This window comes from Aythya ferina, assembly GCF_964211825.1.
Source record: "Aythya ferina genome assembly, chromosome: 8".
Lineage (NCBI taxonomy): Eukaryota > Metazoa > Chordata > Aves > Anseriformes > Anatidae > Aythya > Aythya ferina.
This window is the reverse complement of record NC_140304.1, coordinates 20898745-20926456: the sequence shown is the minus strand read 5'-3', so window position 1 is coordinate 20926456 and position 27712 is coordinate 20898745. Positions and strand designations below refer to the sequence as shown.

The following is a 27712-nucleotide window of genomic DNA, read 5'->3' as shown; positions in this document are numbered from 1 at the left end:
AAGAAAAACATTTCCAACTCTGAAGCAGTGCCAAATGGTTCAGCAGATTTTAGAGACTTCAAGACACTGACAGACTGCAACTCCCGCTGTTTACCAGAGGGATTTAAGAGGTTCTCTCTCTTAAAACAGCCATATTTTTGTCTTCCTGAGGGTCAAAACTTGCCACTTTCACGCTACTTTCAGTAGACATTTTAACCATGCCGCACTTGGCCATGTCATGGGATTCTGAAGAGACTCTCGAGATTCTTCTGTCTGAGACTGAACAGGAAGAACTGGTACCGCTCCTGCAAATATTCCCACCAGATGCACAAACATACAGGGGGAAAACACTTCACATGGGGTATTCTACTGCATAAAAAAAAAAAAAAAAAAAAAAAAAAAACCTTCAGCATATTTTAATGGCAATGTATCAAACTGGATTACATGAGTCATATTTACCTTATGTGATGTGACATTATGACACATGATAGACTACCTAAAAATCATTATGCCTCAAGAGCTTATAACCCAAATGGCATTTTAAGGCATATTAGTCAGCCAAACCCACCCCCACCCTGCTATTATCCTTAGCAGCAGGGGAAGTGCTGCAGTGAATCAGAGCTTAGCAATTCTTTCCATGTGCATAGGAAACACCGATTAATTGGAACAGTGACAAAAAAAAATGTCTTTACCTGGTAAACAGAATTCAGCAGTGGGATTTTACTTAATGAATAGTATACAGCTAAGTACTTCAATCTGTAGAGGTGAGAGGTGTAGAAAACTGATTAGGTAGCTCATATGCTATTGCTTTTTCACATGCTGGAGGTTTGATATTTTTAGCTGTCTCCTCACACAGTAGTCACCACAACTGCCAAATTTTCTGTCACGTGGTAATGTAGAGAGAAAAAACTTCCCTCAAATTAAGAGAGAAGCAAGAGAGGAACAGACATCCTCACTCCATCTGGTTTCTCAATAAATATTCCATTTCCTGACACCGGACACCTGCCACCTCCAAGTCCCCCACCGATTCTCCCTGTCCTACTTCGGCAAGCTCCTCACTCAGCCCCTTTCCCTGCATTACAATATCCTGATGGGTCTGGCACATATGGCAGTAAATCAGCAGACGCCCTGACTACTGCTGCATTAAGCATGATCTAGGTCTTAGCACACAGTGCACTCTGGGGCATAGTTCCACTACAAAGCACACTGGATTTAAATTGTTTATCTATCTAAGCCTTAATTTATGATCTCTACAAAGTCCTCTAAAATGAAAGAACCTTTCATTTGTACAACCTTTGTTTAAGAAATAGGGAAAAATTGTTGAGGGCACAAAACACTTCTGGCACCCATGATTCCCACTGAAAACCAATGGGATTTTGACATTAAGTCTGGTTTATGCTTTTGAAAATCTCCTCCATAATCTCATCAAAACTAAAAAACTACAGAACAACCTCTGAATTCAAATATTATCACTAATGAAAGTTCTTTTATAGGATATGTAGTGACAGAGGGCTGGATTTGACTGCAGGAGCAGCCTGCAATCCCTGTCAGATACCAACTGGCCTATACGACCTTGTAATGATGTTTAAAACTTAAGAGATCTGAGTATAGGCTTGAAAAAAAAAATAAAAATGGGGGGTGGAGGGGTTCTATGAGAGGAAGAAGCACTACCTGAGTACACTGGACAGGTTTAGAGAAGAAAATTCACCAGTAACATTTACTCCGTGCTTTAAGGAAAGCAAGACCACTTTGTTTTGTCCCAGGTGGTGAGATAGGGACATCGTGGAGTAAGAGACAGGCCATTGCCTCAGGGCAGGAACACATCCAAGAGGACCCTCAGCAAATTCTCTCTAATCTTTAAAGGTTAAGGGGATACCAAAATATAAGCCTTACTTATGATAAAGGCCAAAGACAGATGAGGAGAGTGACACCAGTCATATGAGTGTTTACAGAGAAGGGGACTGGTCAATTACAATATAAAGCCAGTGTAGTTTGCATGAAATTTCAATCAATTTAAAGAAAAAAATATTTTGCTTGCACCAATTGGTGGAATCCAATTAATGAAAGACCAACTCATCCTTATTTTTCTGAACTTAAATTAACATTAGTCACACAGTTCTCATGTAAAACTAATAATAATCCAGCCATCTGGGCTTCTGTCAAACTCATGTTAATTCAAGCTACACCAAAAAAAAAAAAAAATTATATATTGCCTGCCTAAGGTAGCATTTGTAAAAGTGTTATGGTCTGCAAAACTGTCATGCACTGTCAGCAAACAGCAAACTTTAGAGCACCTTTAATGTTACACCACAGTGCTGTTGTAGTTGACAATTAAAATAGTTAATGCGCAAGCTGGCCTTTAAGTGTTACACTGCTCAAAATAATGGATTGCCTTTGTATGATGACCCCACAGCTACGTCTTAGTGCTCACTGGACAAAAAGAGAATTTTAATAGTGCGTAGCTGCAGCACTTGCAATCATGTTTTTCTGCGGTGGTAATGAAGAAAGACGTGACTTACAACACTTATATCACTGAGGACCAGAATGCATCAGTGATCTGTGTGGATCACTTCTGAGTAATTGTGGCTCCCACAGTATCATATGCAGCACCATGGTCTTCCAAACTGAGACAGTGTGAGGGATTCAGTGTTTTTATATTGCTCCCACAGGCACACAGTGTTTTCAAGCCCTCTAGCTATTAATATTTCTTGGCTATTTGAGAAAGAAGTCCTCCCCTGTGCCTACCTTTGTGTAGATTTATGGGGCATAAGGAATTGTAGGGCTGACCTGTTTGGCTGACTGTTCAAGGGCAAGGGGGAATTCATGTTTCCACCCCCTACTTACCTGTTTTGTGCTACATATTCAGCAGCACAAACAAATTCAGCATACTCAGTTTGCCAAGAAAGATTAGTACCTCAGAGTTGAAATCAGGGCAGATTGTAATTCAAGCCATTTCCCCCCCCCCCCCCCATTACCCCCCATTACCCTTCCACCTTTTTTTTTTTTTTTTTTTTTTTTTTTAAATTATTCAGGTTAGAAATAAAATTCAGTAGTTATATTATGCTAATATCAAACTCATTAATGTTAGGAAGAAAAAATATGGAAGGTAGCCTGCCAAAAGCTAAGCCTTTGCTTTCACATTTATCCAGTAAAGTTCATTGAAATGGGAATTCATCCCTTTAGTCTGGATTAGAATTAAACTATCTTGGTTTATTTAAAGAGCTATATAAGGGATACTGGCTCAGAAGATGGCCCTAAAAAAGTGCTATTCAATACTACAGCCTCCTATTACAATTTCAGTTCCATGCCCTTATGCAGAAAATACTTCATTCAAGTTCATCGAAGACCTAACCAGGTGCTTTGTCAAATATATCAATAGCTAGGAAGGTGTGCTCCAACTGCCAAAGTGTCTAGCATTACAGACCTTAAACTTGTTAACAGGTAAGTTATTACCCTTAAATACCAGCACAGTAGAAATATAAAAGCATAGATTTGCTCCTCATTTCCAATTCCTTTTCCATGGCGAGTCTCATGGCTTCCCTTGCTTGTATCCAGAGTTTTGTCAGAAAAGACTCATTCCATTTTGAATCAGAACAAAGGAGCCTTTCCTTTACAATATGCAATAACCTTCTAAAGGTACTTTTTCATGCAAATTTCTCATTCTAGAGTTTAGGACTATTTTTGTAGACTAAAACAAGTAGGCTCTCAATTCCATTATTTAATTACAGGGATAAACACTTCCATAAATTATTAATTCTTCTCTGGGAACAATTTTTGAACCTGTGGACAAAAGTACTATCATTCCAGTTATTTCATTATATCAGTCTATATTATCGCCACACTATTTTCCTTCCAAAATGTTTATATAAAATTTATAACGTGATGAAAAGATCTTCCTCCTAATTTTTCTATGCAAATGTAAAATCTTGTCCATTTCCTCACAGTATTTGTTCTGTTTAATTGCATTTTAAATGAACATAAAGTAACTACCCCTAAGATATTAGCATGCTTCTGCCAGGGCTCTGCAGATCCTCCTAGCACGTGTTGAGAAGCTGCTGCATCTCAGAAATAACCAGATCTTCACAGATAGCCCATGATGGGGTGGAGGAAAAGTAGTCCTAGAAAAAAGCTTTGAGGTGCTCCCTCCCTCCCCTTTTCTGATCTGAGTCCAGTGTTAGAAATTTTAAAACCCAGTATCAGCTTAGAGAGAAAGAGGCTTTTTCTACAATCACTGTTTCTCTCCTTCAGCCAAAACAACTTCAAAATATACTGAAGACAGAGTTAGGCAGGACTGGTTGGCTAAAGTGGCTGTAGGCTTCAAGAGACTGTAATAAAGAGAGCACTGGCAGCCATTCAGCTGAAATAAATCTCAGAAAGAAATAGAATAGAAAAAGAATACAAGTCCGAATTGATTTTCAGAGGTGTTGTGTCTGTAGCAGTGCTACAAGCACTCATCTCACTGAAACCACATGCATTTACTCCCCCAGCATTTGGCCAGGCTGTCCTCAGGTGAACATCAAGCATCAGTCATTCCTGACGTCTGCTTGTGACGAGGGCTATGTATCCCACAGACTCTCCCTTTTCATGATTATAAAATTATTTACATTCGCTATTTGCAAGAGCTTTACATCTGTGACAATTTCAGAAAAATAAGTCAATAATATTTACTTCTGAGATCTTTAAAGTATCTTGAATAAATTCCTAGTTTATAAACAATTGTAAAGGGATTATGCGCCTTAGAGGAGGAGGATGGTTAGAAATCAATTTGCCATGAGCAGATAGATCTTTTGAGGCTGAAGGTGAATTTCTTGTCTATCCAAACCCTCCTGAATCTGTCAAAAATCAGATGAAGTTCTCTGAACATTTTTAGAAGACTAAACACCTGGAGGGCTCTAATAATTGATGGTAAGAAGAAAGCTGGGTACTTTTGAAGTTAGTTTTCTATGTGAAACATATCCAGTGTTATTTAAATAAAAGATAAATCTCCTTTAGTGAAAGAGAAGAATAAGAAAAGTATTGAGGAGAATTAGAAAAGTATCAAGGAGATTTTCCAGTGGCTTCTTATCCTGAAAGGGACACTTCTACTTCTACTCAAGAAATTAATTTGATCTATAGAGTCTTTAAAACTAATTTTAATTCTTCAGAACTTGCAATATATTCAGTTATTTAAAATATTAATAAGTGTTCACTTTTAACCACATTTGAGATGGTTATCAGCTCCTCTTCTTCAAACTTCCTGGCTTTCTTTTAAAGGAATGTAAAAAGTTTTCAGGCTGAACGTACAGTGAAGTTGGAGGTAGAAGAATAAAAAAGGTATTCTATAATACACACTTTATAGAATATATATTCTGTGTTAGTCTCAAGAAAAGACATATCACAATCTTACATCCTTCCAGAATAAACTTTCTCTGAGGTTTGATTCAGTCATACTCAGTTAAAATGCCCAAAAACATCAAGTATTATCTTTTATACTTAAACAAAACAAGAAAGTATACAACACTGAGTAAAAACAAACCACCCCCAAACTCCCAAATCACTACAATGAGACTCCACTATGTAAAAGCAATGATATTTATCCACTGCATTATCTTGCAAGAATTGTATCTTGACTCAAGCTACTCAAAGACAAATAAAAATTTGAAGTTTCGCTCCATGGAAAACTTCTGATTTTTCTTCACAAATCAGGATTAAGAGTTTATTTTATTTTATTTTATTTTATTTCTTATAGCATATTTCCATTTAGAGTGGAAAACAATAATTCAGGGTTTTTATTTTTCTCCTAAAAACCAAATGTGACATTTCTGCACTGAAATGGTATGATTCAATGAAGCTAAGTGGAATGGAGTAATTTCAGTGCAAATCTGTGTCACACTCAAGTGCTATGAGACATCAGCAAACTAATGCATTATGACTCCCATTTTCCTTTCTCAGGATGATGCACCAAATACCGATATAGAAAAACTGAAACAAACTGTTGCACCTTAACACACCATGGTGGTTCAAGCCAACAGACGTGCCAAGTTGACCAAAACAACCAAGTGCTTTATTCCTGATTTTTGATAAATCAGAATTATTAGTTTGAAATTGCCAGTCTTGATTTACCATTAGAGAGCTTGATAAATTGTTCCAATTAAAAATCCCTGACTACTTTGCATTCACTGAACATCAGTCCTAATCCTCCTTTCTGCTTTTAATTGTGTTTGCCATGGCACACTAGTAAAAAGCAGTTAATAATTCTGCCTTCATTTCTGTATAACACAGAAGGAAAAGTGTTAAAGAAGTACCTGCTCTAGTTTTACTTTTAGATACTATCAATGTTCTAGATTTTTCTTTCCCTTGGGATCATTCATTTCTTCATAAAATTAATGACATTTTTTCACCTCTTTTCTAGAGAAGGGTTTTCAGCCAGTTCATTGTAGAAACACTCTCCCAGCTCTTAAACCCATGCACTAACACCAGGGAGTAAGCCTGGTGACATGTAGGCTGCTTAGAATTTACTCACCTTGATAACACATCAATTTTCAGTAGGGACGGGAGCTGGGCATCAGAATCACAGAAAGTTTAAGTAATAACATGAAAAATCAAGGCATGTATCTTTCAATAATCCATTCCTTCACATAGCCCTAATGATAACTTTTTTTTTTTTTTTTGTTACTCCAGACATCAATGTCACATCCTCAGCAGAACTCAGTTAATGTGCAAAGGGAAGTGTCAGATTGTTCACATTAAATGGACATGTTTTCATCAGCCTGTTTTCATAATGAAGTGTCCTCTCCTCTGCACAGAGGGTAATTTAAAATACCTACCTACAAAAGGAGTTGGTTAAGTCAGAGGCGGAATGCATGTAATCTGCCTTTTTGTTGTAAAAGCATCCTCTGAATGTGAGCTCCCCAAAACACAGACTCATGTTTTAAATGTCAGGCGATGTATTAGTGAAATGTCTGATACTGTTTCCAGAGCTGATGGCAGAGTTTCTGCTTGCTCAGGAGAGAAGCAAACACAAGGCAGACAGGGAAAATATTTGCTGAATGAAGGACAGAAGTGCTAAGAAAGAAATTGCATTTTCTAGCTCAAGACAAGCTTTGTAAATGCAAGGGAAAAATATATTAAATTAGCTCTATTGTTCTCAGTTCTGCTCTTTGCTGTCATGACTGGATCCCTCTTCTCTTTCAGGCTTCTACTTTCTATATTCAGAGACATGCTATTTTGCTTGCTTCCAGACTGATGTTTCTTGGCTCCGGAGCTGCCAAGTCACTGTGTATTAGTCAATATTTCACTCTTAGGTTTTCTCTAGACCACTCCCCTCTCCCCCTCCCCACACATTTTTTTCCTTCTCTCTGACAGTTATAAAACCTGAATGTCTGAAAGCAAAGAAGTTTGAAGAAGAAATGGCTAGAAGAGAAATCACAGAAGATAAATCTAATGAGATGGGGCTGACTTTTCTGTGGGAATTACAAACCTATAGACTTTATTTCATTTTTACTGATTGTATGGGTAACGTTTGTAAGCATATTTGAAATCTTCAAAGGAGAAACTTCTTCCCTAATGGCTAAATTTGTATAACTGCTAACTGATTTTTCCCTATAAAGCACAGCCACCCACATCTGAACTATTTACCTAGACTCAATTGCTGCCAAAGGATAGAAACTAGTAGTCCAGTAACTGCCTTAAGTTTATGTCCTGACATACTCTCAAGACAAGATCAATTTTATCTTAGAAGTGCTTATTTGTTCTAGCTTTAAGTGGAGCCTTGCTAGCTAACAGATATCAACATTCTGGAATTGAAAAATTAGGCTTGAAAATTAGATGATGTCTTTTGGAGAGAACTGCTTAGGCTAAGCCTACAGCTGTAATGAAAAGCTCCTAATTCTGCAAGGTGTTTTGAAAACGGGAGGGAAGGACAGGCAGGATCCTCCACAGAGTACACAATGCAATAAACACAGGAGAGAGAGTTCCTGCGGGAGTCAAAAGGTAATGCTGTTGGGATGGTAGATTCATGTTGACTTCTGCTTAATATTTTATTAAGTATATGGTTTTGGCCATCTGTTTTTAAAATAGGATTTGTCTTCCTCTGTCCCCAGGCCAGCACATGTGAGGGAATATCACACTGTAAGTAGGCTGGAGGTGAGGATTAATGGCCATACGCCAGTGTGGAAATGAAGAAATCAGAAATGATTTCTCTCCTCTTATGTGTTTATTTCACTAGCTGTATGAAGTGAGTTGACAGCAATATTTGCCCTACAGATCATTAGGAAAAATCTAGCAATGCATACAATCTCCAAGACAGGAGATGCAACAGGAGCTTTCCTGGGGCTTCAAACACAAGGCACAAACTTTTGTTATAAGATGGTGCTTCACAATTCCAAAAGGAACCAAACTAAAATCTACAGGATAACTCACCTTGGACAACAACTGGAAAGAGCAATAATTTCTTCCTAGCTGCATGTAACATTGTGATTACTAATATCAAGTCATAATGGCTTGTCTTATCAAAAAGATTTAGTTCTCAGTTTATTTTTTATTATAACTATGATTGGAAATCATTAAAAAAAATCACTGATTTCATTTTTTCTTCTTCTTATTAATCTATAAACTACATGGAAAACTGTGGTCAATCTCCCTGGAAGTGGGTGGACTGTAAGTAGTGCAATAACTTTGGGATTTGGTTGTCCAGTAGATTCACTCATATCCTCACTTCATAAGGCAAAGGTGTTTTTTTGTTTTGTTTTGTTTGTTTTTGATGTTTTTGTTTCTAATTCCTTTTTCCTGTCATAAACCCTACAGCTGCACTGAGCAGCATAAAAAACCTGTGCAATCAGCATTGGCAGCTTGTTAAGGTTGAACAGGATAACTCAGAAACAGACGATATTAAAGAAGGGTAGAGGGATGTGAAGTGAACATGTGGATCAGCTATGATTGACATGCATCCTTTAACTCATTCTACAAGACTGTCTTGCAGTACTGTCAATGAAACATTAAAGTAGAGCCTGTTTTTACAGTTCATCTCACTGAAGTGCAAGCCAGGCCAGTATTTATGGAGGCAGCAGTGCATGTACGTACAGTTACCATGAATCCAAGTATAAGCAGTAGATTTTTGTTATAATTATTTTTTTTACTGAAAATATAAGCCACTATATTGTATTATTTACTATAGTTTTCAGTTCAAGCATACTGAACTTGTGTGTTCCCCATAATGTTATGACAGTACATCACATATAACATTGATTGCTATAAGTGTTCAATGTGAATTTTGTCATACCAAACAGCAAATCGCAAGGTGTGCACGTAGCAAGGGGAATCAGGGAAAGAAACTTATATGCTTCTGTGAAGATTGAAGATAACACCTTAACTTTCTTTCCTACTTATTCAGGCTATTTCTTGTTTTCTGAGTGAAAGAGCTTCCACAACTTGAAAAAGGCAATTCTTACCCTTGAGTAGTCAAACCCAGAGTGAATAATTTGAGAAAATGTAGTTCTCTTCAGCCAGGAACCTCATCCCTGTGGACATCAGGGAACTTTTATTGCCTCTAGAAGGCTATTTCTTTGTAGTTGCTGCCATTTGCAAGACTTTGCACATGTGCTTGGGGTGGAACACACAATTACCATTCCCACTGACTTCCCTGTGTTTGTCCTGCTGACAATCAGCTGAGGTTGTTGGTTGCTGTACCATCATGCTCTGTTTGATAGTGGTAGACTGGTCTGTGCCAGTCTAAAGATCTTTAATATTTGAACTTTCTTCCATTTCTGCTATTTTCAGAAAAAAAAACAAACATTTCTAAAAATTAATTTTCATATTCAGTGGAATATTCACTTCTGTTGAAAGAATCTAATAAATACTGATAGGTAATTAAAGAATATTTGGAAGAGATAATTTAATAGAAATGCTTCTCCTACAGACATACAGATGAATCAACTAAACTAACCATTAATGAATAAAAACATTAACTGCATTTGTTACATAATTTAAAAAGTCAAATAATTATTTTCTTCATAAAGCATTCAGACATTTGGCAGAGGTCTCGAAGTAGCCTTGTGATTAAACTAACTTCTAAATAGGATTGGCTCAAAGAAGTATGAGCATTCTTAATAAACACCACTTCACATTTATAGAAGTTTCAGAGGTGAGCAAATAGTCCATAATGATGTTTACCTGAGCAATTTAGTTTACTTTTTTCTGCCCCTCTCACATTCTGAAGCCAAGTGAGTTTCCCTTGATTTATTCAAGTTGTTTTTCCGATTTCTATGGTCCAATAATAAACTATTTACTCAAAAATGTGACAGTATAATTTGAATCTCAGCAGTACTGGTTAGCAGTGGTTGCTCAGCTTGTCAGGGGGAGTCCACTTGGTTCAGTGAGGAAGGGAGCAAATCTGTACTCTCCCTAAAAACACTCTCCCCTTTGATTTATAAACTTCCTTTCCATGAACATTTAGCCTTAAAACTGGCTTTCCAATAGGATAACACAAAGAAAGGTGTTAGCCCAAAAGAGACTTCATGCACAATTGACACAGATACCCAAAGATTTATCTTTTGGAGTGTTCTCTTGTGTTTAGAAAGAACAGTTCTTCTATTGACCAGATACACTGTGAAAGTAGAAGAATAAACTGAAAAAAACCATAGGAGGTAGAAGCTTTCATCAAAAGAATATAAAATGGCAGGAGAGAGACTCTTGCTGAGCTATTGGACTGCATAATCGTCCAGGGATTTTTCTAATGAAGCTTACAGAAATTTTTCCAGTGAAACAGTTTTTTTCAAACAGAAAATGATCTGATAAAATTGAAACTTTTCACAGCTGTACATTGATTCCTTCTAAATTTTTGATGGATCGTTACCAAAACAACTCATTGAAAAAGTATTTCAACTTGTTTTAATGTAACAAGAAATAATAAAATGTGAAGATTAAAAAAAAAAACAAACAAACAAAAAACCAAACAAACAAACAAAACAAACAAAAACAAACAAAAAAACAAAAACAAACAAAAAAACCCTTTTGCAGTGAACCCAAACAAACACTTCAGGGAAAACTTATCCAGTACCAACATCTTCCGTAGACAGGGCATTTCACTATGCCATGAAGCTTCCTTGTGCTCCATCACCTGTTGGAGGCCAACAGTTTCCACCCCATCACCTGTGCTTGTGAAGGAGGATAAGAAACACTCAGATGCTTGGAGTAGGCTACAGATATTATTTCATCCTGTCCAAGCTAGCAATGCATTCATGCACTTGGCTACCCTGTACCTAATACACCACTGAGTATAAGAAAGATTTAAAATTCTGAGGCTTCATAAAGACACAAGTCATTTACTTCTAATTTCTAATTTATCCCTCCACAAATGCTAAAGTATCCTATTGCCATAGTCTCTTAAGATTTAAAAAAAAAAAAAAAAAAAAAAAAAAAAAAAAAGTGTTATTGACTTCTCTGTAATCTTTAGATTCCTCCTTCCTCTTTTCTCTCTCAGGTTTTCTGGCATTCAGACTTGGCAAGTGGCTTACCAAAACAAACACTACATGAATAGTCTGATTAAATGTTGGGTGGTAATCCTAGTAGTATTTTATTTCTATTTTCAAACAGTAGAACAGAATAAGTGCTATTAAATGTTTGACCTTTGAAAGCCACAATACTCAACTTATCTTAAGAGAACACTTCCTCCATAGCAAGTCTTGTTTGTCAGTATAAGATCCTGCCTGATCTGAGTGCTGAAATGGGGTGTTCCAAGCATTTTAAGAACATTTCAATAAATATAAATAAATAAATAAATAAATAATCTATCTTAACTCACATTTTGAAGTAGTTTTCTCAAATATTCCAGGGGGCTTGAATTCAACTTTTCAAAATAATTTATATAACTGAAAGTTTAAAATCAGCTGGTGGGGGCCAAGTACTCTATTAAAACACTCAGTAAGAGAAACAAGCTCTATACTGCTGACCATCACCAGGGAGCAAATTAGTTGTGCTCTAGATTAAAATTAAAAAAAAAAAAAAAAAAAGCAAAGATGAGCAGTTTACACTATGGATTAGGGTGCGTTAAAACTACGGCTTAAATCAACAAAAAATTTGTTAAGCTTTATTTTTCTCTGGCATTGCTATCTCTGTTTTCTTCCAAAATTGAAAGCTGAAATACTGAAATACTGTGGAACTGGCTATGTACTTCCACAGTCAGAAAATTTACACTAACATCCTCGATCCAGATGGGATCTACCCAAGAGCATTGAAACAACTGGTAGAAGTGTTCACCCAGCCACTTTCCATCATTTATCAATGCTCTTGACTAACCAATGAGATCCCAGTTAATGGGAAGTTTGCAAATACAACCCCCTATCTACAATATGGGCAGGAAGGAAGACCTAGGGAATTATAGGCCTGTGGGTGTGATCTCAGTGCTAGGGAAGGCCACAGAGCAGATTATCCTGGCAGAGTGCTATCACACAAAACACACATGGCACAATCTGGTGATCAGACAGAGACAGCATGGGTTTATGAAAGACTGATCCTGACTGATTAACCTGATCTCCTTCTATGACAAGATAACCCATTTAATGGACAAGGGAATGGCTCTGAATATTGTTTACTTGGACTTTATCAAGGAATTCCATAGTGTTTCCCATAGCCTGGAGAAAATAGCTCCTCATGGCTGAGATGGTTGTATTGCTCACTGGGTAAAAAACTGGCTGGATGGCTGGGTCCAAAGGGTCACAGTGAATGGAGTTAAATCCAGTTGGCAACCAGTCACAAGTAGTACTTGGCCCTGAGGAATACAGGGGCCAGTTTTGTTTAATATCTTCATCAATTATTTCGATGAGGGGATTGAATGTATTCAGTAAGACACCAAGTTGCAGAAGACACTAAACTGAATGAGAATGTTGGTCTGCATGAGGGTAGGAAGGCCCTTCAGAATAATCTGGATGGACTGGATCAATAGGCCTTGTCCAGTCACATGACATCCAACAAGGCTAAGTACTGGGTATTGCACTTGGGCCATAACAACCCCACACAGTGGTATAGGCTCAGGGAAGGGTGTCTGAAAAGCTGCCTGGCAAAAAAGAACTTGAGTATGCTGAGCATGAGCCAGCAGTGTGCCTAGGTGGCCAAGAAAGCCATGGCATCCCGGATAGTAATGGCAATAGCGTGGTCTTCCCTCTATACCCAGCATTCATGAGACTTCAGCCCTCTAGGACAGCAACCAGTTTTGGGCCCCTCACTAGAAGAAGGATATTGAGTTACTAGCACATGTCCAGATAACAGCAGCAAAGCTGGTGAAGGGACTAGAAAACAAGACACATGAGGAGAGGCTGAGGGAACTAGGGCTGTTTAGTCTGGAGAAGAGGCTGAGGGAAGATCTCATTACTCTATACAACTACCTGAAAGGTTGCAGTAAGGTCAGGCAAGAGACTGTCACATGCAAGTGAGAAGACATAAAGCAAGAATCTCAAATTCCACCGGGGGAGGTTTAGATTGGACATCAGGAAGAATTTCTTCATGGAGAAGGCACCAGAACAGGCTGCCCAGGGCGGTGGTGGAGTCCCCATCCCTGGAGGCATTTAAGAGACATTGGATGTGGTGCTTGGGAATGTTGGGTAGTAGACTTGCAATGTTAGGTGGATGGTTAGACTTGATGATCTTAGAAGTCTTTTCCAACCTGGATGATTCTATGAACGCTTTATAAAATTTCAGGCTCTTAAACTTTATACATTTCTGAAGTTTTTGATATGCCTTATGTGGTTTATAACTAATTTACACATTGTATTTTTACCCTCGGTTTACCTGAGTAGTGGTAAGGAAAGTAACACACTGTATCACTGCAGAGATCTTGTCAAGTAAATGCAGAGAGCACTTCAGTGTCTGTATACACAATTGTGCTGTTGAACTGAAAGTACACAGAAGCTGTTAGGAATATGCCATACTGCCTGTATGTACCATTACTCTGTAAAATACTTCAATATTGCAATAATATCTGCCAGCTGCAACTCACTGTGCTTCACATCAAATCAAATAGCATAAATGTGTAGAGCCGGGACCAATGTCAGCTATTATGTGGCAGTTTTTCCTAAGGGGACACGCTGACAGACAATCAAAACTTTTCTTTAATATTTCTTATTGTGTTTCTGCTAGTAAGACTACCTGTCATGTAGCAATCATTTTCTGCTTGTGACAGAAATAAATACAGAAAACAAAAAACTTAGAAACCCATCTCAAATGCTTAGATTCAAAGTTTGTTCATGTTTGGGTTTAGCTTTAAACAGAGGAATATGATGGTGTGGTTGTGAGCTCAGGTTAGCCATGTTAGGGAATGTCATATACCCTTAACTAAAATTCAAGATTCCCTTGCAAAAACCTGGATCTTCTCATATACACATTAACTCTCCCAACAATTCACACTGACTATGGTGGAAGAATATCACAGATGGAAATGTTCAGCCTGGATGTGGTAAGCATGGAAAGTCTGGATTTCATTTGAACTATCATTGCAGGGCAGTGAAATGTGATAATACTTGTCATACCACATTGGTCAAAGTCTCAGCTTCTCTGTTATAACAGGAAAAAAAACAGTGAAATAGCAAACAAAACTTCCAAGCTCAAAGGTATTCTTCCTAAATAGCAAGTGTTTGTATCATGTTGCAGTTCGGACTTAGCATTACGGTGTCAGCATTACAAACTGACTGCTTTTGTCCTGAGCATTAGCTAGGGTAAGTGTTATATCATTACAATGATTAATTCTGCCTTGTGTAGAGAATTTGGTCAGTGTAAGTCAGGATTTTTTTTAGTTTGTGAACCTCAGATCTATTCTGTGCTCTGACAAAAATAACGTTCTCCCTGCAGATTCTGCTACCAGAGTTGCTTGTTTTTAACAGAACTGCTAACAATTTAATTCAAAGTATATCCAAATAAAAGAAAAAAATGGAAAGAATTGTCCACCATGGCCTGCATTTTACACTGCATAGTTAATCCACTTATAGTTCAGACGGTACAAGTGCCTATTCTTGCTGACACTTCTTGTCCATTCTTTTGTTCCCTGTGCCACTTAACTATTTTCCTACATATCTTACATATCTCTTTAAACAGCCATAATTTTCTATATCTAGTCTTAGGTAGAATTTCCTTTCAATTTTCTAAGTCTGTTCAATTTTCGCTCCTCTCAGCCGTTTTCCACCAAAATATTTATGTCTTAGTACGGATAATGGTTTAAGGAAAGGAACTTGCACTAACTGTAGCACCTCGCTTTGCTTGGGAATTAACAAGGAGATAGATAGGAAGACCAGGCCAGACCCTTTGAAAACACCATGTAGAAGACCAAAAGAAAAAAAAGCGTAGGTGGGAGCAACAAATGGAGATCGCTGCCTGGTTTAGAAATGTAGGTGGGCAGATAATGCTTGCTGTGAGAAGCTGGAAATAATGAGACTGATGGACAGGAGGATTAGGCCAGATGAACATAAAGGAGGGACGAAGCCTCAGATTTGTGAAGGGCATTGCACAGAAATGGACAGAAGAGAAACACTTCAAAGGATTCAAGCAAGCAGTGAGATTTTTAGGATTAAGCTTTACTGATCCAAACCTCTAAACTATTGGAAGTTCACTCATCACTAATCTTGCCCCCCTTCATTTATGAGAAAACATGACCAAATATAATCAGTTACAGGATTCTGGGATATGGTTATATTGAATTACATCTCCTGTAACAAGAGGCAGCGCAGTGCAGTGGCATGGCCTGCATTTCAGCTGTAGCAGCAGTCAGCTTTTTCCTTTAGATGTCACAGGTTATTATAATTTACTATCTGGAAGACTTCTAATTAAAACCATGTGCTACACTTTCCTCGTGCACATAACAGGTTCCATATCTATAAACGTTGCCAATTGTAAGCTCATCTCTTTCCCCAGTAACCTGTAGCCCAACTGCATTTAATAAGAGTAATTTGGAGAATGGTATTTGGTTACACACTATTGCTGTAAATTGTTGCTTTCCTCTAATGGCCTGAAAAGTAAAGCTAAACCAGTTAATCTGAAATAAGCTAAAACTGAAAGCTATGTTTTAGGAACAGGCTATTATATTCAATTAATACATCATTATGCAGTAAATTTTGAAATATGCAGCCTTTTTGAACAGCAACAGCATGTTTTGGGACAGATACTGATCTTTTCAGAAGTGCAGAGTGGATGTGAACGTATCACACCTGGGAAACTTTAATTCAGAGAAATCCACTGTGTGGGAATAGTGCTAACATACTTGTCTCCATGTCACCCCCCTGCTCATGGGTACATAATTTGCAGAACTGCTACTGGAACATAGAGCACAGGTGTATCTGAATAACTGCCTCTTGTTTGGTGTCAGCTACATTCCTTGGTGCCCAGATCTCACCCACACCTGAGCAGCTGCCTTGCACAGGTGATGAGTATAGGGTCTCCCACCCCAGTTCAAAGCATTGGGACAAGAACCAGATCTTCATAGTTTTTGCTAAGGAGGAGTGAAATCTCTTCTGAAGACATCATACTTCATCACTGATCAGGCCATACTCATAATTTGGGCATTTTCCTCCCCATGTCAAATAACAGCCTGGATAGCTGAACAGATAGCTCGGTCAGCCTGCTGACCAGTTCCAGTTCTGACTCTGTGTCTTTGCCTCCTGTACCCATTAACAGGAATAGAAAGCTGCCAGGAAGGGCAGCACAGGACAGACATATTGCAGGAAAGAAGGTTAGACAACATGATTCAATGCATTTTGATTCATTGTTGTGGCTAACTCCATCTCTCATCTTCAGACAGCTTTCTGAGATATCTCAATAAAGACAGGCCACAGTACAGAAATTTTTACCATGCTGTCATTCTCAATCTTTCTCATCTATAGATACACGAGATGATAGCCCTACAAATATCACAACTAAACCTTCCTGTTATGGCATGAGGGTCAATTGTTCTGATAACATAATCAAACTCCATTGACTTCAGTTGAAAGACACTCATATATCAGTGGGCGATTTCTTTCCTTGCTTTTTTCCTTTCCAAAAAGCCCAAAACACATGCACAAACAGTACAATTCTTCAAGAGTACCCTATTCACAAGTATATTTACTGGAAACATTCCTTTTTCAAGAGATTTTAAGTATTAGCATTACTGCCAACATTACTACACATACCTTTACTGAACTTGCACTCAGAAATACAAAATGCTTTAGAAGAAAATGTTTTATCTCCCTTACTCTTTTCTTTATTTCACTACAGCAACTACCCACACTGCACCCTCTTCCTCCTTTCCTCCTCTCCCCCAATAACAATGGCACATTAACATGAGTTTAATAATTCAATAATGGGAAAAAACATTGTGGGATTTTCTGTCCTCTCAAGACATATTGCAGGTTTAACATATATTTCTACTGAACTGTTGGGCCTACAAATATTAACTAAATCGTTCTGCATCATAAGAAAATTCTCTACCTTGACACAGAAAGAATCACTTTATATACGGTTTATAATTTATATTGTTGATTCTTGTTATGCTATAAATGCAAATGTGAGGGATGAAAAAGTGTGTACGTTCTGTGATGTACATTAACAAAATGCATTGGGAGAAAAATTAAGGAATGTCAATTCACTTTGTCATATTATTTAAATAATTATTTCCATTTTCAAAATGGAAATGTTATTGCTTAAAAAAAGATATAAATTAAAATTTCAGAAGTAAAACACAGAAGTATATAGTGTCCAACAAGAAAAAAATTTTTTTGGGGTGGTGGGGTGGTGGTTGTAGATAGATATTTCTGTTACTCCTGCCCTACAACCCTTGAAAAAGAAAAGCCAATTTTGCTCCCATTAAAACATTTCTCCCTTTCCACTCCCCATCCCCTCATCTTCAGGACCATCTCATATGTCTGTATTTACTCAGCATTATTTTTAAAACACCTCTAAGAGTCACTGCTAATGCTGACAAGAGGAATGCACTAACCTGTGATAGTATTTGTATGACAGTTGAATTTGCATGTGTGATGAACAAAGACAATTAAAAAACTGCAATTCCTAGCACCAATAAAAAAGTCGTAACATGATTATGTAAAATCAAAATAAAAACAGGATGGTTTACAGCAATTTTTTAAGTAAGAAAAAAGATCAAGAAAAAGTATTAAAAAATTGTGTAAACCAGGGTGAGATGTGCTCAGCAGTAATATCCTTCAGAACTCCAAACAAAACTGTTCTTGTTTGTGTTTCCACATCTCATTCCATCTTCTTTCTGACTGGGAAGAACATACTGCAAGAGGGCACCAACCAGTCAGGAGGGCTTTTTAGAAGACAAACAGAAATCAACATTTTACACATACACACTGCAGTATCATAGATAACTGTATTTGATCCACATTTCATGTCTGCCTAAATCCAGGAACTGTAATCCACATTATATGACTAAAATTCAAGTACGATTCTGGTATTACAATCCACTGCAAACACACATTCTATCTTGGAGTGTGAATCCAGACAAAAAATGTGAAAAGTGGTACCATTTGGGGGAATATTCCCCACTAACAGTTTTCTCTGTTGTGCAGGTAAACATTTATGCGGAATATTACTGCTGATGGACATTGACTCTCATCAGCCATGACAGAATCTGGAAAGCTTCTATCCTTCTTGCCTTACTGAAAAGATAATATACGTTGATCTGTTTCAGAGACCTACGCTGTTGCACTCTGCTGTCCAATCTTGCCAAAAAAATCCTGCACAACAGCAAATTACCTTTACCAAGAGAATTTCACCTCAGAAGTGCCTTTTAAGTGTGATGACAGCAGTTTGGCATTATTTATTTATTTTTAAGAGCACAGCATCTCACAGCCATGATGGTAAGAGCCAACTGTGAGGTTAGTCTACATTCCTGGATTTCTAAAATGTATTGTTTAAAGGAAATCTGCACAAAGTTCCCCAAAAAACATCACCCAAATAAGGAAGGTTGAACAACAGGTTAACAACAGACTTCCACAGGCATCCAGAGGAGAAGTTTTACCCTATTCTTTGCCTTTTACACCTCTTGTATAGCAACGGTTGTATCTTGTATTCACCTGCATTTTTAAATTATGACAAGAGGTCTAGCTTACAATTTAAGTGAACCAATCTGATGACAGTTAAGTCATTCTTTTACCTTTTTCCTCCCAGATATTCATCTTACATTGGATTGCAGCTTTGGACCTACATTCAGAAGGGAACAACAATATTATTTTAAAGTTATTGATTCAATGGATGGCAAGGGTTGTTACACTGAAAGCACCTGAAATGAGAAACCTGTCACAAGGAAAAGGATTATCTTGTGTTTAAGAGGGACTGGAGCCTGAGAGAGTCATGCACCAGATGCACAAAAACTATAGCCAGAGACATTGCCTGTGTCACATTAAAGGGCGTCTTTGCAGCATGAGGATCTGTCTTAATTCTGGAAGTTCCAGAGAAATAGATATACACAGAGCCAGGTGTACAATCAAGAGTCTTTAAAGCAGATGTTGACTAATTCCTGCTATTTAAGTTGTCTTGTATGTCACAATATGTACACAACCTTGTACTTCTTGGAGTGTGGCACTGAAAGCATGATGTGCTTGATGTTACATAGTGGGCCTTAAAAATAAAATCACTTGGATAATACACAGTCAAAACAGTCAGATTGGTTAAGGAGCCCTGAGGAAGTAACTTGCTCCCGTATGTAATGCACTCCTTCAGAGGAGAGAAGATGGGGGTTCCTTTCTGTTTTTGGAGCAGACATCTGGGATTGCCAGAACATCTGTCTTCCACCAACACCTTCTTCTGGGCAATCTTGTTTCTGGGCTTAGCAGTTATATTGCATTTTACTTCCTCTTGAGGATAGTGTTAGTTCTCATATTGTATTAGATGCTATCCATATATGTGAAGAAAGGACAAAAACAATGAAAGTCAGCCCACCATGAAGACATATACCAGAAATGTTGCCCTGCCACAGTTCAATTCCCTAAGTTCTTAAAGAAGAGGGCAAAAAAAAACTCATTACAGGGCAGGACTCAGCTCTGTGCCCTGAAACACACACATCTGTGTTTACTATTTTGGAATAAAAGTTGTTTTAAAATAGAAAAAAATGTGTCAGAAGATTATGTTATTTGAAATATTCACTGCACAAATAGAACACAAATATTGTTGCAAATAATAATCAGTGGCTCTCTGACAAGGCTTGTCATTTTGTTTCAAATTATGTAAGTTCTCAGTCGGTATCAATAAATGTAATTTGTTATGAAATTGCATTATCTTACCATGTTTAAATTAAAAATATTTAGAGCAAGTGTTTGTTATATTTGTCAGTTTATGACAGGCTATACATCATAAAAACATTTTACTGTAATTGTGTTGAACATGATATTTTAAAGTTTCTTTGAAGCCCACAATGTCTATAAGGCAAAACAAGCAAAAACAATAATAAAAAACAACCTTCGCTCCCACAACTCTCTGTCCCCAGAATAATTTCAGAAATAGTAGAAGTGAAAAAAGCTTAAAAGGCCATGAACTACCTGAACAGAGAAAACCTGAAGGTACAGATAGGTTGTTAATTGCTTGGGCAGGTGGTAATGAGCTGCTCAAGTGTCAATCTAGCATGACCTCAATGCACGAGGCCCAACAGAATTGCTCTGCTGCCTGAGAGGAGTGCACTAAGTCTTATATTACCCCCAAATTCTTACATTGTCAACATTGTCCCATGATGGAGAAACACTAACTGCCATTATACTAAAGATCTATTATTTCTTAGCTTCTGTAGAAATTTAATCAGAGCAACCTGTCTGGTTTCAAAAGTGATTAAACGACGCAAGTCACATAGGGAAAATTCCCCTCTAGATTCTTCTCATTAACACCATCTTAAAATCTAGTACTGAAACTTCCTTCATTCCTGAATAGCAACTTTCACACACTTCAGAACAAATTAGTGGCAAACAGAGTAAATAGCACAAGCATGTCCTTTGGTGCATGCAACAAACATTTAAGTAACAAACATTTCACAATTCATAATTTTAAAAAGAAGCTTCCAAAAATTGCCTAGAGGAATTCAGTGTCAAGAACAGAACATTTAAATACTGAATGTGGGAAAACACCTAGAAAATTAAGAACACACACATTAATGGATATTTTTTTGTTTATTTTGATGTTTATGGTGTTTAGTAGAAGTTCACAGTATGAAACTGAAAAGCATGTACACGTAGATGCAAGCCAGATAAAAACTATCCTCATTACAAACCACTGTCCTTACATTACAATGAAAATTAAGAAGTGTCCATGCTATTCCCACCTGTCCTCGTGGTTCTTGCTGGGTGAACCAGGAGGTTACAAACGTCCATTTATGTCAGAGCAGAACAAAATCACACAACTTTGGGTGAGGTAGTAATCAGTATATTCTAGAAGTAGTTTAGGATTTCAGAAGAGGAAAATTTTGAAGAGACTGTCCTAGTACCTAAAATAACACATTTTAAGGGGATCTAGGTTTATGGAAAGGGATGTTTTATAGTTTCCATAATATGCCTTAAGTAAAATATTGCAAAAAAAAGGTATTTTTATATATAATTTTTGAAAATTAAAGAGGTTACCAAGAACATATGCTTAAGAACAAATTTACTGTAAATTCAGCTTGTCTTAATATTTAGAGATTATTTCAGGCCACCATAATAGCAAGAGCAATATTCTGACTTTCAGATATCTTAACAGGGAAAAAAGTTACCTTTCCATCAGAGTCATCATAGAATGCTAGTAGAAGGAAATGTACATTTGCAGGAAGGACTCCCAAGTAAGCACTTACTATTAATGTTGCTGATAAAACATGGCTAAATTCTTTTACAGTTGAAGAAACACCTGGGGGCACAGGAAAAACTGTCTTTTAAGTCTCCCATGGCACGTTAATTTGGCTTATTTAAGCCAAGTGAAATGCTGAGTGGTGACAGAGTTTTGATGAAGCGCTCAAGATTTATGTCTCCTCTTTCACTGGGGAGAACAGAATTTCCCACAGAAAATCAACTATTAAGGGTATGAGTAGGAGCAGTATGAGTATCATGCCTGGAATATTTTGTCAATAAACACATCACTCAGTTGCTAAGTATTAAATGCCTCTTTCTACACCTCCCATCTGCATTATCTCATTTTCATCTGCAAAGAACACTAGATGCATGTATCTTAATTACTTTTTACAGCAAGATTTTGTTCGTGTGTTTAAACAGTTAATGTTCTTTCTTACATTTCTTTCTTCCCAAAAGGAAGTTCAGCACTGAGAGAGTTTCCTTGATGGTAATCCGCAGTTCATTCCTTATGCTTACATGCATCATACACATACCACTTTTTCACCTCTGATTGAACAAATTACCTCAACCTGAATATACAAAATTTTCATTGAATACCTCCACCTCAAGAAGTAATAGGAGCCAGATTATTATTCTTGTTATGAAGTTAAGAATTGATCTTATTCAATATAAGTCCTATTCAGCACAAGTAAAAGCATCTGGATCAGGCCTTGCATATTTAAAAAAGCTTTATAATTTAAATCTACCTTTTAAAATTAATACATTTTTCGTACTGAAAAGATGGACTAAGAGAAAGTGTAAATTGGCATTGATACTGTGATTGCTTTTACTCTAGCTAAAATAAGCCTAAATTCTAATCTTCAGCTAACAGAGTGCAGCATGGTTTAACAGCTCATCCAAAGCAAATTGAACAAGGTCTACATGTCTATGATAACACACAGGTATTTTGGGGAATCCCAACAGAACAGCAAGGAAGACAAAGGTCGCACCATGGGAGAGGCCTCTGGAAGGCTTCAGTTTAATGAAAATCTAGTGCCCTCAGATGTGTCCATAGAAATAACTCATCACTATGTAAGCTTGGTACCTGTACTTCCTTTTTGCTGATTGCTTCCAGCAAAACAGGGATATGATAGCCAATGTGCAGTGTTTAAAACCCTGTAAGCCTCCTTCAGGGACATATGCTTAATATTGACAAGACTAAACAACAACAACACAAAATCCCACCAAACCCTGCATTTTGGGGCCCTGTTCTTAAATGCTATTATATCTGCCAAGTATCCTTTTTCAGGAAAAAGAACACTGACACTTGGAAAGATCTTTTAGAGATTATATAAACTGATTTAATGAATTTCTAGAAAGAGAGCAGCCAACACTATTAACATCAACCTAAATCTGTACCTTGTAAAACCTGAAGACCTGTATGACTTCAATTTTAGCAAATAAAAACATTTCAGAAGTGATTGTACAAAAGTGAAAACTGTAATTCTCTAGTATACAGTGATAGACAACTCAGAAATTCTTTAGAAAGCTTTATCTAAGTCCATTCAATTACAGAAAGCTTTTTCCAAAGAGAAAAAACTTCAGAGTGGACTATTAGCTACAGTACTTACAATTCTCAGAATTGTAGCTTATCAATTTGTTGTATACCTTTCAGGTATAGAAAGACAGTAAGATATTCCAGGCTGAAAAAAAAATCTCATCTAGTTGAAAGCCAAATTTATGCAATTTATAACATGAAAATTGTTATAACCATACACTGATTTTTTTTAATAATGAGAGTTGTAATCTTGCAGCTGTGTAAGAGCCTGATGTAGTTTACTACTCTGTTACAAAATATTTTGTCCTATATTTGAAATTCCATAGAACTTGTGTTTAGCTACAAGTCTTTATGCAATGGCAATACTCTTAGCAAGGGATGAGGAAGTGCTACTTGAGCTTGTCTCAGGTCTGTTCTCTTTGCACTTGTCATATGGCTCAAAGAAATCAAACCTGATCACCATCACCTTTCTCTATTATTTACTCCATTAGAAAGCAGTGTGCTGGACAGTGTATATCAAAGAAATTCTGCAATGGTAAATTGTTAATAAAAGCTACCAAGCTTCCCATTCAATGGCACCGATTTGATCACACCCATGGGATTATGGAATATCCCTCTTGCAAACTGCTGAGGGGAGGGAGCACTTCATCATCTTCCTGCAGCAAGAAGGAAACATGAAGTTGCCACCCAAATCAATGGCTGCAGGAGCTGCTGAGATGCTCAGAGTGCTCCATACCAAAATGGAAGGGAAGAACACTCAGGCAGGCTGAATGTGATTGGAAGAGAAACCAGCAGAGAGACAAGCCATTGAGTGAATAAACCAGAGAGCACAGAGACAGCTCCATTTCAGAGGCCTGGCAGTGGGTTTGTTTCTGTTGCATTCAAGGAACTGACTGTAAATTTTCTTCCACCTAGAGCTGGGTTGTACTAGTACACGTGGCTGCCTACACACACCATTCCCCTCCTAATGCATATAAGCCTATAAGGCTACAAACACTGACTAATTGTTTGGGCTAACGGGGCAAAGATACAAATGAGCTATTGCTTGTTACACTGTTAGAAAATATTGTTTACACAGACGGCAACCACTAGTCATCCTGGTATTCTCAAATCTCTACACTGAACCTATCTCATATACATTCATTATTTTACAAGTTCAAATTAAGACCATTTTCCCTATTGACAAACGTGGGTTAAAAACATAATAAACAGAGTGGATTTGTGTTGGTATTAATGAATTGGCAACAACTGTCTCTGCACTGTTCATCTCTCAACAGCTGTTTATATTTTAACTCTGTAAAAACATTGCTTTGTAATCCCTTGATCTGTACAATAATTTCCTTTTGTTCCAAGCTGTTAAAGGTGTCTTTGAACTACTCAGGAAAAAGATTTAAAAAAGGAGACTACACATCTGTTCCTTCAAGACAAGACCACTTTAATCATAAAAAATGAACATCATAAAAAATGAACACAGAAATCAAAGAAAAAAACCAAAGGTGGGTGAACTCTGTACTGCAATAGGATAAAAGTCAAGACAGTTGTGGAAAACTATCAGTCATTATTGCTTCAAATTGCTCTTGATTTTTGCAAAGGAACAGACCAAGTCAGCTGCACCTAATCTTTCTTCAGAGTTATCTGGTGCATTTATTCACTGCACACTAAGAATTCTGCTCACCACTTGTCACAGCCAGGAACAAGACTGTTAAGCTCACCCCTTGTTGATAAGTAGGCGTTGTAACTTATGGATATCCTGTTGCGTTGGCCTCCTGGAGTCTTGAATTTTTGTATTGTTCAAGCCACAGTGATTTCAGGGCAGTGCTCTTTATGAAATACAATGTCTACTTGAAAATTTGTCAATATGGGTTCTAAAAATAGCTGAGGTATGAGCAAGAACAAATAACATTCTATTTGCTTCTCTGTAAAAACTGTGTAACCAGGAAAAAAAAAAATCTTTAAAAACTGGAATGAGAAGGCAGTGCCCTCGGCTTGTGATTTATTGTTATCACTGAGGAGATTAGAGCAAATGTACACTTTAGAAACAATGTGCATAGGCAAATGGTGTATTCATTACAGTACTGGAAGAGCGAAAAACTACGACCAATGTGAAAAGTATTGTCAGGAAAAAGAAAAACAAAGGACCTCTTAGCCAGAGAGTTCGAAACAGAATAGATCAAATGAAGCAAAATAAATTACCAAGATTTACACCAGCATTATTCTGCTTTCTAAAGTTACAAAATATCATAAACTTATGTTATGTGGCAAATGTATGGCATTAGGGGAACTGCTTGAAGGTGACTATTAAAACACCTACTTAGACTGTACTATATAAATGCACGTATTTAATTTTAACATAACTTTGGGGATTTAATGGCCAATTCTTTGTCCAAACAGAAGAGTAATACTGCATAAGCCCCACACTATTTTGCACCCAGAAAATTCCAAGAATACCAAATTATACAAAAAAATCCACCAACCAGAGCCCTTTTATAGATTGATACCCTCCATATTACCCTGCTCTGTGAAGTGTATGACATTCAAGAGAAATCAGGACAGATAGAATATACTAAAAGGGACAAAAGAAAGCCAAATAGCATTGTTGAGGGAAAGAGAGAAAGAAGTATGAGAGGCTCTGATCTAAACAAAAACAGAGAAAAAAAACTTGGAAAGAATTTCAGAGAAGTATGTTTAATTGCTTACAGCCCCTGGAGAGGTAATTTATGTGCCAACAAGTTATGGAGGCTTTATGTGCCTATTAGTCTGCTATTCAATTAAAAAATGTGTACTTACCATGGCAACCTCTGTGTCTCATGATACGCATGCTAATTCTAAGATATCTCTATAGAGCACCTTCTTAAAGAAACACATACCTCAACACCAGCCACAGTCTCTAGATTTCCAGTCACTAAAAGGCAGTAAAAGGAATAGCCCATATAAGAATTATGAATTATAGGCTTGGGAGTGGGGCAGGTAATCTTACTGTACTGCTAGCAGTTCTATATGGGAACCCAGCAGTGTAATTCACACACAGTGCAGACAACATTGCTGCACCTTAGGACAGCTCACCGTACCTGAAGATGGTGTTGCCAGAATCCCCCCCAGTGTTCCCCTTCCTGCTCACTGAGATAATACTCCTAGTCTTTGAGAGGATGCTGCTTTTCTTCAGGTATACATTTTATTTGTAATGTTACACCAGAGCTGGCTCACTAACTCCCAAGGTGCTGCTTCCATGGAAAGATGTTAAGCCTTCCAGCATGCCATCCTTTACTTAAAGCCTGCCAGGATGCCCACCTTACCTTTGGTTCAGCCCTTGCTGCCTGGAAATTCCCTTTCTCAGCAGCCTGTGCCAGGCTGCCAGCTCTAGGAGGCATTGTCCTTCATCATACTTATTTGAGTTTCCCATAACAACAGCTATTGGTAAAGCTGATTTTCCACTGACTGGTATGCTCCTCTCCAGATAAGGAATACCAGTTACCAACCAGTGCCAAAATTCTAGATCAGCCTTATGTAATTAATGGATCAAAGCACTTGTCACACACAGCCTCTGAATAAAGAACCTCCTTCAGCAAATATACACCACCCCACCCCTAACTTCTAAGCATTAAGTAGAAGTCAGACATGATCATTCTGAAGACAAGACACTGAAGTGATAACCTACATTTCTAATGGCTTTCTTGTCATTACTTGCTCCTCATTATCATCTTCCTCCTCTTTAATGACCCCTGAAAATGTTTCAGATTACTCTTCCTGTGGACATGAAACAAGGTATTCCACTTGCCTGCAGCTCTTTTAGTGTTAAAGAATGTAGAATATGAAAAAAAAAAAAAAGTGAAAATATCACCTTGCAGAAAGTTTTGGATTTGCTGGCGATTAAGCGTTAAGCACATTTTAAAGATCCTTGGCTTTTTTCCTTGCTTTCCCTGATGACAAGGAACCTAGTCATATTATTTACTAACTATCTTTAAACAGTCATTGTTTATACTAAGGTGTTGGAGTTCCCAGAATGATTTCTCCTTATAAGCACTTCAGAGGCACATCCTATGAAAAAATGAGCATTGTCATGAAATCAAATCTTTTACAGTAATAAATAATGTCACAGAAGCCTTTTTTTTTTTTTTCCTAAAAGATTTGCAGCACACCCAGTCTCATTCCTAATGGTGGGAAAACACATTTTAGGATTAAGGAAGCACAAGCTGGCACTGACCTATAAGGAACAGTTACTTCAAACACAACACCCAATGAATAGCTGCATTTGATACTTTCACCTGACACCAACAGAGCAAGGTGAAATAGCAGCAAGCTACAATCTCAAATGTAACTCCTTCATCTAGACTTTTTCATTGCGAGATGGTGTAAAGCCTTACTCACATTTATGAAGCAGGGAAGTATCAGGCATTAATTCCTCACAACAGCAATGAAAGCACACCCAAGTTACAAG

General features: G+C 37.4%; 1 long non-coding RNA gene across 1 annotated transcript; it reads right to left on the bottom strand.

The window, feature by feature from the left end:
• Positions 1-27712, bottom strand: LOC311440303. Its single transcript, XR_014695323.1, has 3 exons — positions 27643-27712; positions 672-735; positions 1-348 (listed from the first exon to the last, which is right to left on the bottom strand). It is a non-coding gene; the product is annotated as an uncharacterized lncRNA (long non-coding RNA).